Below are 20,140 nucleotides of genomic sequence, written 5' to 3' on the forward strand. Positions count from 1 at the left end.
AGTTTGAGCCCTGCGTTGGCTCTGTGCTGACAACACAGAACCTGCTTCAGATCCTCTGTCTCTCTCTCTCTCTGTCCCTTTCCCGCTCTCTGAAAAATAAATAAATATTTTAAAAAGTAATATATAGTATAGACTTAATAGCCTTCACATTTAAAGAATTCTTGTAAATTGGGGCGCCTGGGTGGCTCAGTCGGTTAAGCATCCAACTTCGGCTCAGATCATGATCTCATGGTTTGAGTTCGAGCCCTGTGTTGGGCTCTGTGCTGATAGCTCGGAGCCTGGAGCCTGTTTCAGATTCTGTGTCTCCCCCTCTATCTCTCCCCCTCCTCCGCTTGTGCTCTGTCCCTCTCTATCAAAAAATGAATAAATGTAAAAAAATAATTTTTAAAGAGTTCTTGTAAATTGGTTAGAAAAACATCAAAACCCATAGCAAAATGGGCAAGGACATGAATAGATAATTCCCAAAGCTGAAAAATGTAACCGACAAACATGCAAAATATCCTTACTAATAATCAGTGGGGTGGAAACTAAAAGTAACAAGACACCTTTGGAATGAAAACTGTACACTGATGATGCTCAATGCCACCAGGGTATCTTGGGGAGGGTGCTCTCTGGGACATCGGTTGACAAAGCTACCCTTCCTTATATGCGGTTTGGAACTATGGCCTCCATGTTTATGCCCTTAATTTAATTATCCAAGTCCTGGAAATCTATCTTAAAACACAAGATATGCTAAAAATGTCTAACTCAGAGAAACAGAGAGTAGCATGGTAATTACCAGGGGTTGAGAGGTAGGAAAAATCAGGAAATATTGGTCAAAGGGAACAAGCCTCTAGTTATAAAATTAATAAGTTTTGAGGATCTAATGTACAACATAGTAATTATTGGTAACAATACTGTATCATATACTTTAATGTTTCCAAGAGAGTAGACCTTAAATGTTTCACCATAAAAAGAATGGTAATTATATGACAGGATGAAGGTGTTAGCTAATGCTATAATGGTGATCATTTTGCAATGTATAAATGTTTCAGATCAACATGTTGTACACCCTAAATTTGTGCAGTGTTATGTGTCAGTTATATCTCAATAAAATTGGGGGGAAAATAAAAGACATGGTCAGAGATTCATATACTTCATTATTTAAAATATTAAAAAATAGAAACAAATAAAATTCCAACAATAATGAGGCACCTGGGTGGCTCAGTTGGTTAAGCCTCTGACTCTTGATTTTGGCTCAGGTCATGATCTCAACGGTTTGTGAGTTCAAGATGCACATTGGGCTCTGCGGTGACAGTGAGGAGCCTGCTTGGAATTCTCTCTCTCTCCCTCTCTGCCTTCTCCTCTGCTCGCGCTTACTCTCTCTCTCTCAAAATAAATAAATAAACTTAAAAAATTCCAACAATATTGTAATGGTTGAAGAAACTACAATATGGCTATATGGTGGAACATTATTTAGCCAATAACAATCTTGTTCTAAAAATATTTAATGATATAGGAACTATTTATAAATAATATTTATAATATTTACTATTAATAAATAGTAAATGTAAAGGAAAAGAAACCTTTTTAGGCAAGTAATTTTCTAAAAAACTTGATATTCATGAATTAATTTAAAGTCTAGAACATAGTTTACTAAAATGTTAATAGTGATTATCTCTCCTGGATATGAATATGAGTAATTTTGTTTTCACATGAATACATTTGTATATTTTTTTAAATTTCTCATAATACACACATTATTTCTAGAACAGAAAAAATAATCAAAAATTTGTTTTTTCCAAAGTAAAGTGAAGTCCTTGGATGTACTTCAGCAGAATTTTTTTTATAAGAAGATACCAATATTGTCCTAATTTGTTATGACTAATGAACTAGGTTAGATATCCTGTATTTTATTAGATCTTTCATTAGCTTTGTCACAGTCATAAAACATTCCAGAATTTATAGCCTTTTTTCCCTGAGGGTAAGGGAGTGACTTTTCATCCTATATACTTTGGGATTTTGTTTTTTTAGTATAGTCGGCACACAATGGTACAACTTAGTGATTTGACAAGTTTTTACATTATGCTATGTTCACCATAAGCATAGCTTATGTTTCCCATTATATCACTATAACAATATCATTGACTGTATTCCTATGCTCTGCTTTTTATTCCATAACTGGAGGCCTGTATCTCCCTCTCTCCCTCATCCATTTTGCCCAAATCCCTGCTGGCAACCATTGTTCTCTACATTTATAGTTCTGTTTCTGCTTTTTGTTTTGTTCATTTTTTAAATTTATTTAAATTTATTTTTTAATTTTTATTTATTTTTAATATGAAATTTATTGTCAAATTAGTTTACATACAATACCCAGTGCTCATCCCAAAAGGTGCCCTCTTCAATACCCATCACCCACCCTCCCCTCCCTCCCACCCCCCATCAACCCTCAGTTTATTCTCAGTTTTTAAGAGTCTCTTATGCTTTGGCTCCCTCCCTCTCTAATCTTTTTTTTCCCCTTCCCCTTCCCCATGGTCTTCTGTTAAGTTTCTCAGGATCCACATAAGAGTGAAAACATATGGTGTCTGTCTTTCTCTGTATCACTTATTTCACTTAGCATAACACTTTCCAGTTCCATCCACGTTGCTACAAGAGGCCATATTTCATTCTTTCTCATTGCCACGTAGTATTCCATTGTGTATATAAACCACAAACCACAATTTCTTTCTCCATTCATCAGTTGATGGACATTTAGGCTCTTTCCATAATTTGGCTACTGTTGAAAATGCTGCTATAAACATTGGGGTACAAGTGCCCCTATGCATCAGTACTCCTGTATCCCTTGGGTAAATTCCTAGCAGTGCTATTGCTGGATCATAAGGTAGGTCTATTTTTAATTTTTTGACAAACCTCCACACTGTTTTCCAGAGCAGCTGCACCAGTTTGCATTCCCACCAACAGTGCAGGAGGGTTTCCGTTTCTCCACATCCTTGCCAGCATCTATAGTCTCCTGATTTGTTCATTTTAGCCACTCTGACTGGCGTGAGGTGATATCTGAGTGTGGTTTTGATTTGTATTTCCCTGATGAGGAGCGATGTTGAGCATCTTTTCATGTGTCTGTTGGCCATCTGGATGTCTTCTTTAGAGAAGTGTCTGTTCATGTTTTCTGCCCATTTCTTCACTGGATTATTTGTTTTTCAGGTGTGGAGTTTGGTGAGCTCTTTATAGATTTTGGATACCAGCCCTTTGTCCGATATGTCATTTGCAAATATCTTTTCCCATTCCATTGGTTGCCTTTTAGTTTTGTTGATTGTTTCCTTTGCAGTGCAGAAGCTTTTTATCTTCATGAGGTCCCAGGAGTTCATTTTTGCTTTTAATTCCCTTTCCTTTGGAGATGTGTCAAGTAAGAAATTGCTGTGGCTGAGGTCAGAGAGGTTTTTTCCTGCTTTCTCCTCTAGGGTTTTGATGGTTTCCTGTCTCACATTCAGGTCCTTCATCCATTTTGAGTGTGTTTTTGTGAATGGTGTAAGAAAAGTGGTCTAGTTTCATTCTTCTGCATGTTGCTGTCCAGTTCTCCCAGCACCATTTGTTAAAGAGACTATCTTTTTTCCATTGGATATTCTTCCTTCTTTGTCAAAGATTAGTTGGCCATACTTTTGTGGGTCCAATTCTGGAGTCGCTATTCTATTCCATTGGTCTATGTGTGTCTGCTTTTGTGCTGTCTTGACAATTGCAGCTTTGTAGTAGAGGCTAAAGTCTGGGATTGTGATGCCTCCCACTTTCGTCTTCTTCTTTAATATTACTTTGGCTATTTGGGGTCTTTTGTTGTTCCATAAAAATTTTAGGATTGCTTGTTCTAGCTTCGAGAAGAATGCTTCGATGGGATCTGGCATATTAGCCAGGGTGGATCCGCAAGGTGCACAGGGGCGGGAGGGACAGGCTTAACTTGCTTTGCCATTGGCGGTCCCCTACAGGAGAGGCCCTGCAACACCAGGAGGGAGGCAGACCCGTCAGAAGGATGGATCCACAGAAGCGCAGCGTTGGGTGTTTGCGCAGTGCAAGCAAGCTCAGTGACGGGAACTGGTTCCCTTTGGGATTTGGGCTGGGGGATAGGAGAAGAAGATGGCACTTGCCAGCGCCTTTGTTCCCTGCGGAGCTGAGCTCTGTCGTCCGGGGCTTAACAACTCTCCCTCCCGGTGTCCTCTCACCCTCCTGGCTCTCTGAGAGCAGAGCTGTTGACTTTTAACATTCCAGATGTTAAGTCCCGCTGGCTGTCAGAATTCACACAGTCCGGCACCTCCGCTTTTGCAAGCCAGACTCAGGGGCTCTGCCTTGCTGGGTGGGCTGCCCCTCCACCGCTATTCTTTTTTTTTAGATTCCACTTATCAGTGGAATCATATAGAATTTATCTTTCTTAGTCTGACTTATTTTACTTAATGTAATACCTTCTAGGTCCATCCATGCTGTTGCAAATGGCACAGTCTCATTCTTTATGGCTGTGTCATATTCCATTGCATACATACACTACATTTTCCTTATCTATTTGTCTATTGATGGACATTTAGTTGGTTCCATGTAAATAGTGGAATAATGGCCATTGTAACTAATGCTGCCATAAACATAAGGGTGCACGTATCCTTTTGAGTTAGTGTTTTCATTTTCCCTGGGCAAATACCAGTAGTGGAATTATTGGATTGAATGGTATTTCTGTTTTTAATTTTTTGAGGAACCTCCAAACTGTTTTCCAAAGTGGCTGTACCAATTTGCATTCCCACCAATAGTGCACACGGGTTCCTTTTTCTCCACATTGTCACCAACACTTGCTTCTTGTCTTGATTTTAGCCATTATAACAAGTATGAGGTGTACTCTCATTGTGGTTCTGATTTGCATTTGCCTTATGATGAATGATGTTGAGCATCTTTTCATGTATCTGTTGGCCATCTGTCTTTGCAAAAGTATCTATTTGGATCCTCTGCCCATTTTTTTCAACGTTTATTTATTTTTGAGAGAAAGAGACAGAGTGTTAGTGGGAACGGGGCAGAGAGAGAGGGAGACACAGAATCCGAAGCAGGCTCCAGGCTCTGAGCTGTCAGCACAGAGCCTGACACGGGGCTCGAACTCACGAGCTGTGAGATCATGACCTGAGCTTAACTGACTGAGCCACCCAGGTTCCCCTCTGCCCATTTTTTAATCAGATTGTTTGTTTGGCATTGTAGCAGTTCTTTATATGTATTTGGATATTAATCCCACATTGGATATATCATTTGCAAATATCTTCTCCCAGGTAGGTTGGGTTTTTGTTTAATTATGGTTTCCATTGCTGTGCTAAAGCTTTTTATTTTGATATGTCCCAATAGTTTATTTTTGCTTTTGTTCCCCTTGCCTTAGGAGATAAATCTAGAAAAATATTGCCATGGCCAATGTCTGTGTTCTCTCCTAGGATTTTTATGGTTTCAGGGCTCACATTTAGGTCTTTGATCCATTTTGAGTTTATTTTTGTGTATGGTGTTAGAAAGTAGTTCATATTCATTATTTTGTATGTAGCTGTCCAGTTTTCCCAACACCATTTATTGAAAAGATTGTCTTTTCCCCATTGTGTATTCTTGCCTCCTTTGCCATAAATTAATTGACCATATGCATATGGGTTTATTTGCGGGTCCCTATTTTATTCCATTGATCTATGTGTCTATTTTTGTGCTAGTACCAAACTGTTTTGATTGTTATAGCTGATTTTGACAATCAGATTACAGATTTTATTGAAATCTGAGATTGTGATACCTTCAGTTTTGTTTTTCAAGATTGCTTTGGCTGTTTGGGGTCTTTTATGGTTCCATACAAATTTTAGTATAATTTGATCTAGTTTTTTGAAGAATGCTGTTGGTATTTTGATAGAGATTGCATTGAATCTGTAGATTGCTTCGGGTAATATGGACATTTGACAATATTGATTCTTCCAATTAATAAGCGTGGAATATCTTTCCATTATTTGTGTCATCTTCAGTTTCTTTCATCAGTGTTTTGTGGTTTTCAAATATAGGTCTTTCACCTCTTTGATTAAGTTTGTTCCTAGGTATTTTATTCCTTTTGGTGCAATTGTAAATAGTGCTTTTAAAAAATTTCTTTCTATGACTTCATTGTTAGTATATAGAAACACTATCAGTTTCTGGGTATTAATTTTATACCTGGATACTTTACTGAATTTGTTTATTACTTTCTAGTAGTTTTTTTATGGTGTCTTTATAATTTTCTATGGATAGTATAATGTTGTCTGCAAATAGTGATAGTTTAACTTCTTCTTTACCAATATGTATGCCTCTTATTTCATTTTCTTGTCTGATTGTTGTGGGAACAACTGTGTTGAATAAAAGTGGTGAGAGTGAAAGGATTTTTTTCAATTCCCTTTCAATTTTGTGCCTGTATTTTCTGAAATGACCAGTCATAACATCATCATTATAATTCTTCCCATTTTCCCCAATCTTTTTATGGGAATGAACTCTTTTGATTTTCAGAACATCCTTGAAATAGATATTGAAAATTTTAAAGTCCTCTCTAAAAAATAAATACTCATCTAAGGTCAGCGTAAACCACTGAGTTGTGGTACAAACCCAAAATGTTCATTCTGATTCCATGTTTACTGTTGGAGCCTTAGAAGTTACCTTATCTGGTCAAGTTATTTTATAGATTAATAAAATGAGACATATGGAAGTTAAGTGATATGGCCTAAGTCATGGAGAGAATGAGTGCCAGAAGTAGAGTGTAACCCCCATTCTTTTGTATCTGAAACTTGTACTCTCTCTATTGGTCCATTCAGAAATGACACCTAAATACTTTGCATTAGTGTTTTCACAAATATGCAGGCACGTTAATTCACTATCCAGTGGGAAAATATTTTTTACTGAGGTCTTCTTTGGAATTGATAAACTATTTCACCAGTTTTGTCCTTGTTTTGCCTAAGGATGCCTCTGAGGCAAACTAACACAAAGCTTACTTAGTTAAAAAGTGTTTAACAAAGGAGAGCTGCTCAAATACATTTCTTTGATGAACTTTAGTGATTTAAAAAGGTAGTATGAGCGGGTGCCTGGGTGGCTCAGTCAGTTAAGTACCTGACTCTTGATATCGGCTCAGGTCGTGATCTCGTTGTTCGTGAATTTGAGCCCCATGTCAGGCTCTGTGCTGATGGTGCGGAGCCTGCTTGTAATTCTCCCATTCCCTCTCTCTTTGCCCCTCCCCTGCTTGCTCTTTCTCTCTCTCTAAATAAATAAATAAACATTAAAAAATATTTTAAAAATAAATAAGAAGGTAGTATGAAAACTATTTTCATCTTGAGGTTTTGGAAGGCATTTCTGGGATACAAGTGGTTTAAGAATACTCTGGAAAATGTTAAATAGTGAAAACATGTTGCAATAGTCAAGCAAATGCTTTAGCTTATTTACTTTTATTATTCTTGCTGTTAACTGATTTGATTTCTGAGATAAATCTTTCCTATGCTAATGTTTATCTTGACCATTTATTATTATCACCTCATCATCTTTTTCGAAGTGTTTCTTATGCAATAATTTACCAGTTAGTTATAAATTCATTTAACTTTATATAGTAAGCATAACACAGACAGATCATTCATGTATTCCACATTTACTGTAAGGCCATTTATGACAAGTACTAAGTACCAATATATAAAAAGAGATAGATTGGGGCGCCTGGGTGGCGCAGTCGGTTAAGCGTCCAACTTCAGCCAGGTCACAATCTCGCGGTCCGTGAGTTCAAGCCCCGCGTCAGGCTCTGGGCTGATGGCTCAGAGCCTGGAGCCTGTTTCCGATTCTGTGTCTCCCTCTCTCTCTGCCCCTGCCCCGTTCATGCTCTGTCTCTCTCTGTCCCAAAAATAAATAAACGTTGAAAAAAAAAAAGAGATAGATTAAAATCCCTATGTCTGAGGTACATATAGCCTAGTATAGAAGAAGCAGTTCAAATTAACTTAAAAAAAAATTTGCTGAGCACCTATCCTGTGTCAACAGGGCCAGACTAAGAAATGTGAGCACCTAAAGCAGGCTAATAGCTCAGCATTTCATCAGATTCACAATCCTTCAGGGCTCATTGAAGTATCTACTGGAGGCAGAGAGAACATGATCTTTTTAATAACCAAAATTGTACATGTTTTTTTGTTTATAATCAAGGATCTATTACTTGTGGTTTTCTGAACCAGGAAAATTGCTGATAAAGCTCACTTGAAGCCATTTAGAAGTTAGACAATAAAAAGTCCTTTATCTTGATACACAACACTTCTCCGTTCAGTTTTAGAAGTGTAGCATGTGAGTTGGGAGCTTTTGACAGATGTTTGACACCTGGGTATAATCCTTCTTGATACATGAATCAGTCCACTCAGCCTTCCATTACTCTAATATTCTGTGATCACTCTTGAGAAGTTTGGCATTTCCGCTGCTTTTAATAGCTAATAAGAGCAATCCTTTTGCATGCTGACAAAACAGAGCATGGTTTTATCTGCTTGGAGGTGGCTTCTCTCTCTAGACCCACTTTGTTGTTGATTTACAAAGCAAAGAAAGATAAAACTCTGCCAGGGATAAATGTTTGCCTCTCTTTAGTGTTATATATCCTCTAACTATCAGTGCTTTTTCACTAAAATGATTATTCATTATTGGAATGCGGTATCACATAGCAATTATTGAAAACACTGTGAGCATCAGAGTTCCCGCTACATTTGGTGGAATTGGGTGGAGTGCACAGGACGTCTCCAGTGATCCTTGGTGCCCTCAGCCACCACACACTCTGCTTGCAAGTGATGCCATACATCCTCAACGTGCAGCTCTGTGGCCCCCAGGTCTAGACGCCCTCAGGCCTTGTCTGTGGCTGCCTGGCTTTCTAGCGCACCTGTCTACGGTGCCTGGTGGAGCTGCATGTGGATGATGTTGATCTTGGTCTCACTGTCCTGCAGCATGTGCCAGACCTTCAGCAGCAGCCTCTAGTCCTTGGTGCCACCATTGCTGTGTGTCTGGATCATGTTTTCTAGCCCCTGGCTTCGCCTTCAGCTGTATGGCCAGATGAATGTAGGCCATCTATGCATTGCCAAATTTCCACATATGCAAGCAATAGTGATCACACATCATAACCCACATCTCATCTGGGAAGCTGGTGAATTTCTTTTGATGTGTATAGTAAGACACTCCCAGAGATCACAAACATAAAATTGTTGTGAAAAAATTACCTAGTTCAGAAAAGAGGACTAAGTGGAGTTATGGTTTTAGGCCTTGTCTCAAGTCAAACTACTTCAAGTCAAATTCATAAGTTATTCGTTGGGTTTCCATTCCTGAAATCTCTTTCACACACTAAAAATATAAAAATTGATTGTAGAAATAGAACACAAATGCATACCTTTATTTATTTATTAATGATTATTTATTTATTTTGAAAAAGGGCGAAAATGCACACTACTAGGAGAGGGGCAGAGCGAGAGGGACAGAGAGAATCCCAAGCGGACTCCTCACTGTCAGCACAGAGCCCAACGTGGGGCTCTAACTTTAAGAACCGTGAGATCGTGACCTGATCTGAAATCAAGAGTCAGGTGCTTGGGGCGCCTGAGTGGCTCAGTCGGTTAAGTATCCAACTTTGGCTCAGGTCATGATCTCACAGTTGGTGGGTTCAAGCCTCATGTTGGACTCTGTGCTGACAGCTCAGAGCCTGGAACCTGCTAAGGATTCTGTGTCTCCCTCTCTCTCTGCCTCTCACCTACTCATGCTTTCTCTCTGTCTCAAAAATAAATAAACATTTAAAAAGTCAGACACTTAACCGACGGAGCCACCCAGGCGCCCCTCAAATGTATACCTTTAAAACTACTGTGTGTAAACACAAAGAGTGTAAAATCTCTATTATAAACACCATTTTGGGGGGCACCTGGGTGGCTCAGTCAGTTAAGCCTCTGACTTCGGCTCAGGTCATGGTCTCACTGTTTGTGGGTTCAATCGCTGCATCCGGCTCTGTGCTGACAGCTCAGAGCCTGTAGGCTGCTTCAGATTCTGTGCCTCCCTCTCTCTCTGCCCCTTCCCTGCTCTCCCTGTCTCTCTCAAAATAAATAAACATTAAAAAAATACCCTTTTGGGAGAAATTTTTCTGCATAGGCTGAATCTAATGATAATTGTATAGAAAAATGGCTTTTTTCTTATTGTAAGCTCCAACTTTTTTTCATTTTTCTTTTTGTTCTTTATTTTCACTTGCTTTCCTTTCCTTTTTTCTTTTTCTCCCAGGGACTTTCAAATCACATTCAAAGTTGGAACTATCTTTTGGAAAATTCCTATTGCTGATTTAATATGCCAAATGCTTCCAAAAGTCTTTGAATTGAATAAGAAAGATCATTCATGGCATCTTTTTCAGTGATGCCTTGCTTGTTTTTTAATGGAGATTAACCTCCTGTTATAAACAATAAACTTTCCTTTCAATGATTTCTGCTAGATTATTTGGAAAAATATTTCATGCTTCTATATCAGTGCTTGTAATTTCATCCCAGAGATCTAATTATAGGCTAACTACTTCTCTCCTTAAAGAGATAAAAAACATCATTTGTTTGCACTAAAAGGTCCTTATTTAATGTCTCGACTGAGCTTGTTGTTAAAGTAACAAAGACAGACAATGCCTTTGACAAAATTCTTGCCAGGTTCAGAGATATATGGATTCGCAGCATCTTATACACTCAGGCAATCAATTCTTCTTTAACCTAATTAACTGCCCAGGGTGTTAATCTTTTCACTACAGATTGCAGGGGTTTAGTCTTGGTGAATTTGGAAGGCATCAACCTTGGGTTTTGTGTTGGTTAAAGTTATTAGGCAGTCATGAATATGAGTTTGTTACTTACCATTTATTTGAATTTATAGTAGGAATGTCTGCCCGAAGAAAGGCCTGGGCTGCCAAATGAGTCATCATATGTTAGGAAGTTCCTAGGTGAGAGGTATGGAAATAAGCTGTGCTTTCCTTGGAGAAGGTGTCTAACACTATCTGGGATATCCAAGGAGCCTTTATAAGGGCAAGAGATTCTTGAATACATTTAGAGGATGAATAAGAGTTTTGGCAAGAGACTTCCATGCACAGGGGATAGAATATGAAAATTCCTGGCCCGTGAGAGAAGTCATGCCTTCTGGAACTTGTGAAAAGCATTCTATGGCTCAGTTACAGGGTATAGTGGGAGATGAGGCATGGACCAGATCCTGAAGAATCTTTTAGACCATTCTAAGGAATTTGACAGATCCTTTAAGTCATAGAGAGCCACAGAAGGATATCAAGCAATTTTAGCAAGAAAATTGGCCCAGTGTGAAAATTGGATTGGCATGGGGGTCAATCTGGAGGGGGTTTCCAATCAAGAGAGGGTTGCAATTTATCAGATGACAAATTATCAAATCCTGAATTAAAACAGTGGCTGTGAAGATGGAGAAGAAGGGTAAATTTGAGAGTTAATAAATAAAATTGACAAAATTTGCCAGTAAAAGAGGAAGTAAATCTAGGATTCATTTTTTTTTTGACTTAAATGATTGGGATAAAGTTTGTATTTTACATGCATTAGGGAATATAGCTGTCCTAGAGTTGTATATTGCCTACATGCAGAATCCATTTATATATACACACATGTATTAAATTATAAAATAAAATGAAACAAAAATGTAACTATTTAGAAAAGAAGTTCTTGTGAGCTGGCACAAGCCTGCTGTAGTGCACCTCTGCTACTATGCACTGCACTGCTCTGGGAAGCACTCCTGTCGGTGCAGACGGTGCAGACTGCATCCACCATGTCTTTGTCTGTGTGTGTACATGCTCATGTGTGCTCACTTAACTCGGAATCATGGGGTCATAGGGCTGTAGAGCTTCAAGGAGCTTTTTTTTTTTTTAAAGCAAATCAGGAAATTAACAGGACAGGTTAAGTTACCTCCCAAAGTCACAGACTTAGTTTTGTTTTGATTAAAACTCTATATGTTGGGGCACCTGGGTGGCTCAGTCAGTTAAGTGTCCGACTTCGGCTCAGGTCATGATCTCACAGTTTGTGAGTTCGAGCCCCACATCTGGCTCTGTGCTGACAGCTCGGAGCCTGGAGCCTGCTTTGGCTTCTGTGTCTCCCTCTCTTGCTGCCCCTCCCCCACTCACGCACGCGCGCGCGCGCGCGCTCTCTCTCTCTCTCTCAAAAATAAATAAACACTCAAAAAAATTAAACCCCACAAAACTCTATATGTCAATTTTAGTAGTTAGCTTTGCTGAGTTACTATTAACCGATGATTTATTGGCCCTATTTGAATATTATTTATATATGTTCTTTGTCTTACTAATGAAAATTCTACCTTGATCAGAAAATAGGATTCAGCCGTGTATTTGGTGGTCTTTAAGAACACATAGACTTTGGGGCGCCTGGGTGGCGCAGTCGGTTAAGCGTCCGACTTCAGCCAGGTCACGATCTCGCGGTCCGTGAGTTCGAGCCCCGCGTCGGGCTCTGGGCTGATGGCTCAGAGCCTGGAGCCTGTTTCCAATTCTGTGTCTCCCTCTCTCTCTGCCCCTCCCCCGTTCATGCTCTGTCTCTCTCTGTCCCAAAAATAAATAAACGTTGAAAAAAAAAAAATTTAAAAAAAAAAAAAAAAAAAAAAAAAAAAAAAGAACACATAGACTTTGTGATTGTTGGGTAGTGAACATTAATGCTGAAACGTGTTTGAGGAAATATTTATACATTTGACAGAGGGAAGAATGGTATGGTTTAGGAATAAAAGATATAATTTTAAAATGAGAACAGTAAAACTTTGAAAAGCAAAAGCATTGTTAAAATGTACACAAACTTTTACCATTTTGCAATGGTCTTGGCACAGCTTGAGAGTTTAATATAAAAAAATTTCTCCCTGAAATTATTCATTACTCCTTTTATATGTTTTAAAGAATTTGGTTGTTTTTTGTTTGTTTTAATAAGGGTCAAGCTGTGTCCACAACCTAATTAGCAGTAATTGGCTCATGAAAAGGGGACAAGAATCTTTGCAAGTGAACGGATTCCTTTGAATATCAAATTTACCAAATTCAGACCACCTCTCTCCTTTCCCATGTCCCACATATTTAGTAACATTTCCTGGTGGGCGGTTAATGTCAGATCACTGATGAATGAATGACCTTCCAACTGTGAATGGATAGGACACAGTAACATACCAGACCTCAGTAAAGCAGGAGAGAATTGTGGGAAAAGTAACCTGCTACTGGAAGTCAAGCACATTGCCCTACCTTTAAAAATGATCTTTAAGTAATTTGTAAGTAAAATGATTCATGAAATAAAGAAACAATATGCCTGGGTAGGCATTGTAACAACTATATTACAACCCCATTCTGTTCCTTTTTTGGAAACTGGATCGCAATGTTGCACATTGGAAGTGAATTGTGAACTGAAAAGTATAATTTTGATTCCCTCAAATGTTGAAGTCATTTTGACCTGTGCCTAATGGGGCATAATTTCCTTTTAATTAACTATTCCTACTATTCCAGAAGCCTGAAATTTATTTAGGTAGAGAGACTATACCTGAAGAGTGAATATTATTAAGATCTTCAATTAATAATTGTTGTTATTAACCCTGTCTTCATGTTGGAAATCTGAAGCCTAGAGTGATCAAAGAAATTGTACAAATTCAGATAGCTCATAAGTAGCAGCTCACTACTTTCTTTTTTAACGTTTATTTATTTTTGAGACAGAGAGCATGAACAGGGGAGGGGCAGAGAGAGAGGGAGACACAGAATCTGAAACAGGCTCCAGGCTCTGAGCTGTCAGCACAGAGCCCGACACGGGGCTCGAACCCATGAACTGTGAGATCATGACCTGAGCTGAAGTTGGACGCTTAACCGACTGAGCCACCCAGGCGCCCCACAGCTCACTACTTTTTAGATGATGGTCTTCTTGGGGCGCCTGAGTGGCTCAGTCAGTTGATTGTCCAACTCTTGATTTTGGCTCCAGTTGTGGGCCCAAGGTCATGGGATCAAGCCCTGCGTCTGGCTCCGCAGTGAGCATGGAACCTGCTTGGGATGCTCTCTCTCTTCCTCCACCCCTCTCCCCACACACGTCTCTTCTCTTTTTAAAATAAAATACTAAAATAATTCAGGTCTTTCCGATTCCAGACACTGAGCTTCAACATCGTGCCTCAGCTGGATATACACTAATTCTTAAATGGCTGGGGCAGGCAGCTGCTCTAGGAGTTCAGTTAAAATCAGATTCTGGGGGCGCCTGGGTGGCGCAGTCGGTTAAGCGTCCGACTTCAGCCAGGTCACGATCTCGCGGTCTGCAAGTTCGAGCCCCGCGTCAGGCTCTGGGCTGATGGCTCAGAGCCTGGAGCCTGTTTCCGATTCTGTGTCTCCCTCTCTCTCTGCCCCTCCCCCGTTCATGCTCTGTCTCTCTCTGTCCCAAAAATAAATAAACGTTGAAAAAAAAATTAAAAAAAAAAAATCAGATTCTGGAATGTTTTTTTAAATTCATAACAATGGCTATTTCAGGCTCTGAATATGGTGATCATAATGAACTTTCTTCATTTGGTAGAATCTATAGAGCTTTCAAATTATAGACTGTAACAGCCCAAAGGAATTTTAAAATTACTTACTTAATAGGGATTCTTGTTGGCAAACTTGCTCTAGAAATATCTGCATCTCCTAAGAAGATGGTAAGTACTTACTAGAAACTTATTTAATAAATTTGGTCTGCTCCTCAGAACGGTGAACAATGAGGATTTTTTGACCTCTTCTGAAAAATTACTGCTACTTAGGGAGAATTAAGTGAAAGTAGTGCCAACATAGTTATTAGCACCACAAATTTGATAGATGTGCCCCTAAAAGAACACTGTAAATTATGCTAAAATAATTCTGAGAATGAATAAGGCCTGTCACCATCTATCATAGCTGTTTATTTTTATAAGAAAAATATAATGTGGATTAAAAATTGGAGGGCAATTTTTGAGTCTTTCAACTCTTCTTTTAGCAATTTTTGAATATATGTAATATATGTAAATATATTTTAATTTTAAATGTATACGTTTATGTTAATATATATTTAGATGTATTTATACTTATGTCTATTTATCTTTATGTAAATATATATATATCCATAGATTTGAATAAGTGCTACAATTCTATAGGTAAACCACCATAAATTATTTCATACTTCTAAATATATTCAAAGTGAGCTTGCCATTATTGACTTTGGCCACATCCTGGGAGTGTAGAGCAAACATCTCATGGTATAAAGCAATGGAACTATTTTCTTGCTGGTCACCTGGGTTCTGGTCTTTCTTCTCCCCAAGATACAATGTGAATATGTAGGCCCTTACAGTGATTAGCCATATACCTACCATAGGGTTGGGCACCTTTATATTAAAATGTTATCTAAGGGGTTTAAGAGCCTATACATATATATATATATATAATATATATAAATTATATATTATATATATAATATATAAATTATATATAATATATAAATTATATATATTATATATAAATCATATAAATATATATTTAATAAATATATAAATAAATATATATTTATAATTAAATATAATTAATTATTATATTATATAATATATATAAATATATATAACTTATATATATATATAAATATATATAACTTATATATATATATATATATATATATATAAAAAAGTGACACACATGATAATTACCTTCACCATGTGTTTGTGTCCTGTGTATCCCTCCAGGGTTTGGGCAGTGGCATAGATGAGGTTGGCATCCTGTGCCCTTGTCTTTGGTAGAGATCAAGACAGACATGAGGGGTGGTGGGAGGAAATTCCTGTTGGAGGAAATACGACTCAGAGTTGAAAGGGGACTGTGGTGATGGTGAGCTGATTAGAAGCCAAGGGACTCACAAAGTACTGTAGGAGAGGTGATCAAGAGAAATGCTATTTTTTACACCTGAAACCAATATAACACTGTATGTTAACTATACTGGGATTAAAATAAGAGAGAGAGAAATGCTATTTAAATGTTTTTAAAATGTATATTTATTGATTTTGAGAGAGAGAGAGAGAGAGAGAGCAGTGCATGCACAAGCAGAAGGGCAGAGAGAGTGGGAGAGAGAGAATTGCAAGTAGGCTTTGCACTGTCAGCACAGAACCCAACATAGGGCTTGAACTCATGAACCGTGAGATCATGACCTGAGCCAAAATTAAGAGTTGGACACTCAACTGACTAAGCCACCTAGGCTCCCTGAGATTTCTTTCTTTCTTTCTTTCTTTCTTTCTTTCTTTCTTTCTTTCTTTCTTTCTCTCTCTCTCTCTCTCTCTCTCTCTTTCTTTCCTCTCTCTCTTTCTCTCATTATTTCTCTCTTTCTCTCTTTCTCTCTCTCTTTCTTTCTTTCTTTCTTTCTTTCTTTCTTTCTTATTCTCAAGTTAGTTAACATACAGTGTAGTCTTGGCTTCAGGAGTGATTCATCACTTATGTACAACACCCAGTGCTCATCCCAAGTGCCCTCCTTAATGCCCATCACCCATTTTCCCCATCCCTATTAACTCTCAGTTTGTTCTCGGTATTTGAGAGTCTTTTATGGTCTGCCTCCCTCTCTGTGTTTTTATCTTGTTTTTCCTTCCCTTTCCCTATGATCATCTGTCAAGTTTCTCAAATTCCACATATGAGTGAAATCATGTGATATCTGTCTCTGACTTACTTTGCTCGGCATAATACCCTCCAGTTCCATCCACGTTTTTGCAAATGGCAGGATTTGCTATTTTTAAAGACAACCCCCATGGAGTTGCTGGCCAAGTGGCTAAGTTTCCAACTAGAAACAGAAAAGAAGTTTGTCCAAAAGGAGGTTAAATAAAAGGGTTTAGCTATGGACTGAAGGGTTAGAAGAGACACAAACCATAGGGCACATGAATTTAAAGATCAGGCCCAGAAAGTAGGCTTTCCCTCTGAAAAAAGAGTGAAAACTACCTTCAGATCTTTGAACCAGATCAATGACAATGTAATGTAATGGTTAAAAGCAAGGACTCTAGGGCACCTAGGTGGCTCCTTTGGTTGGGCGTGAGACTTTGGCTCAGGTCATGATCTCACGGTTTGTGAGTTCAAGCTCCATATCAGGTTCACTGCTGTGAGTGCAGAGCCTGCTTCAGATCCTGTGTCCCCCTCTCTCTCTGCCCCTCCCCTGCTCACTCTCTCTCTCATTCTCTCTCTCAAAAATAAACAAAACAAAAGAAAAAAAGAAAAAAAAAAAGCAAGGCCCCTACACTTAGACTGGTTGAATTTAAATCCTGGCGTTACCACTAGTTGTGTGACATTCGGCAAATCACACAATAATTCTGTGTCCCAGGAAAATGGGAATAATCATATCTACCTTATAGAGTTGTAGTCAGGATTAATGGAGTTAATTTATTAGAGCCTCTGTATATATATATATATATATATATATATATATATATATATACACACACATACATACACTTAGCAGTCATGTTATTATTACTAGTTTGACTTTTCACAAGCAGAGAATTTCAGATAACGACATTGGGCACGTGGGGTGCTTCTCAAGCCAGTTTCTAATTGCTGAGCCCTTCCTTCAAACAACATTAAATTATTAGAACTTATAAAGCCCAGATGCTCTGGTTGAAGTGGTGGTACCTGGAGCACCCCCTGCTGCCTCTCCCTCAGACTCCCGTGGAGACCCCTAGGCACCACTCTGGAGCACATTTTGAAGACTTGGAAAGAATGGAACCTTGGATCAGGTCCTATCTGCCATTAATAGGCTGTGTGACCCTCAACATGTTCTTACTGGGCCTTAGTGCCCTGACCCATGCACCGTAAGGAGCTAGATTAGTTCAGCGGTTTTCAAATTCTGCCACTATAAAACCCTAAGAGTTCCTGAGAAGTGTACCAGGAGGTTTTGGGGAATGGGTGATGAGGATCATGCTGGATGAGGCGAGAGAACCCAGTGACTTCAAAAGCTAGGAATATAGGAACATGTTGAGATTTCATATATTTGTTTAAAGAGTAAGTACCACTGCTAAAGAAATTTTGACCAAATGATAAAAGTGCCTTCAGTTTCAATTATTCCCTAGTCCCTCAGAAATGTACTCATCAGACCAAAGTAGCAGAAGTAAAAGCATGCATGAAAACAACAAATACTAAATCTGAGGAAACTGAGTATTGGGAATGTGGTATGGACTATTCATAAGGTGCTGTGCAGTGACCAGGGTATTTCAGTATCTCTGATATCTAGGGAGAAGGCAAAACCTCTGTGACCTGATTTTTTTCTGGGTACTTTGGCCTCATTGTGTTTATGGGAATATAGACTGGCACAATGATAACTAAGTTTGTAGATCAATGAGAAATACTACAATAGGGATGTTGTATACTCACTATCAGAAGACAACTAAAGTGAACACTTGAACACTGTATGTTGTAAGACTTTTCTTGGTGGTTAATGATGTCAGATAATATGTTCTTTCCAAAGCAAATTTCAATTAAAGTTTTCCATTTGTGATTGCTGTGTTGCTATTAGAAGTGAGTGTGAACTCAGAAGCTCTTGACTTGATTGAGATTTGACAATGAAATGTATTTAGATAAATCAAGTTTCCATGTCCCCTCTGGGCATAAAACCTGCAATTGATTAGTGAGTCCATAGGCCATGTTTGTGGCTTGGATTAGTACTATATTTAGCCCTCTTCATTTTCAGTTTGCTAATGGCAAAGGAAAACCTATAAACACATGTGAATATAGTGTGGTAACCTCTGTTTATTAGTAATTTTGATAATGATTAATTTTTTAATGTTTATTTTTGAGAGAGAGAAGGGGGGGGGCGTTGAGGTGGGAAGGGAAAGGTGGAGAGCGAGGGAGACACAGAATCCGAAGTAGTGCCCAGGCTCTGAGCTGTCAGCACAGAGCCGGACGCGGGGCTCGAACTCACAAACTGTGAGATTGTGACCTGAGCCAAAGTCGACGCTTAACCGACTGAGCCACCCAGATGCCCCAATTTTGATAATGATTAATATGTGACAACAAGGGCTGATTATAAACGTCACATACAGTGTGAAATGAAGGCAACCCAGTAATTTTTCTTTCCAATTTTGTCTCCTTCCCACCATTCAAAGCTCTCACTATTATGCCATTGTGTATGTGTAATATTTTTCTGTTTCACTGCTGAAATATGTTAGCTTGGAGCAGCATCACCCATTAACACTTCAGCGTGGCTTGGTTTGTCAGATTACTTGTGGAGAGTTGGGTCCCGGGAGCTGACACTAGGGGATAGTAACAGTTCAACAGGGAATAAAAATCAGAAAGGTCTGCAGCATGGAGAAGGAAGGTACATCCACGTAGAGACCAGAGTGGGGAATGTTGGGAGCCATGAGGTCCCGTGGGCCCCACAAAGGACAAGATGTTGACTGAGAGGTACACAAATGGAGGGGAAATACAGAGGCCAAATTTTGCCCTCTGCAGACTTTGCAGTGCCTTGTACATAATCCATCTTCAGTAAATGATGGCTGAATCAAATTATTTTTTGTCCTAAGGTGGTTTTGGTAGAATGAAAGTTGAGATTTAATGTTAATATTTTTTCAGTTACAAAAAAGATTTTTGTATGGCTTATTTTCTAAAATCAATTTCCTTGAAGAGACATGATTTTCTGTTTTAAGTTTGTTCAAACAATACATTTTGTGCCAGAGAAGTACTTTTTAAGGAAAAATACTTCAAATATAAAGCATAAATAATTCTTCCTTTAATAAGACAGTTCCTATTATAGCCACTGAATAACACATCTGCTACAGGGATGTTATTTTTTTCACCAATATATGTGCACGGCTCTGATTAGAGGTGGGAAAAGATGCACATCTACTTCAAATGATGACTTAGACCCAGTAGGGAGAAAAGATGTATTTTATTATGATGTATCTTATTATTATAAGATGTATTTTATTACAGAACCTCTGAATAGCCCTTTAAAAAATACTTCTAAAAAATGTAAAATCTTGGGGCACCTGGGTGGCTCAGTCAGTTGAGCAACTGACTTTGGCTCAGGTTATGATCTCACTGCTTGTGAGTTCGAGACCCATGTCAGGCTCTGTGCTGACAGCTCAGAGCCTGGAGCCTGCTGTGGATTGTGTCTACCTCTCTCTCTGCCCCTCCACTGCTCATGCTCTGTCTCTCTCTCTCTTTCTCAAA

At 38.6% G+C, this 20,140-nt stretch overlaps 1 protein-coding gene across 1 annotated transcript in view; it reads left to right on the plus strand.

Annotated features, from left to right (window-relative positions):
* The window catches only part of RELN (reelin), a 535,267-nt gene that overhangs the window by 205,899 nt on the left and 309,228 nt on the right, over positions 1-20,140 (plus strand). The gene's annotated exons all lie outside the window — the stretch shown is intronic.

The sequence above is a fragment of the Prionailurus viverrinus genome, chromosome A2 (assembly GCF_022837055.1).
Source record: "Prionailurus viverrinus isolate Anna chromosome A2, UM_Priviv_1.0, whole genome shotgun sequence".
NCBI lineage: Eukaryota > Metazoa > Chordata > Mammalia > Carnivora > Felidae > Prionailurus > Prionailurus viverrinus.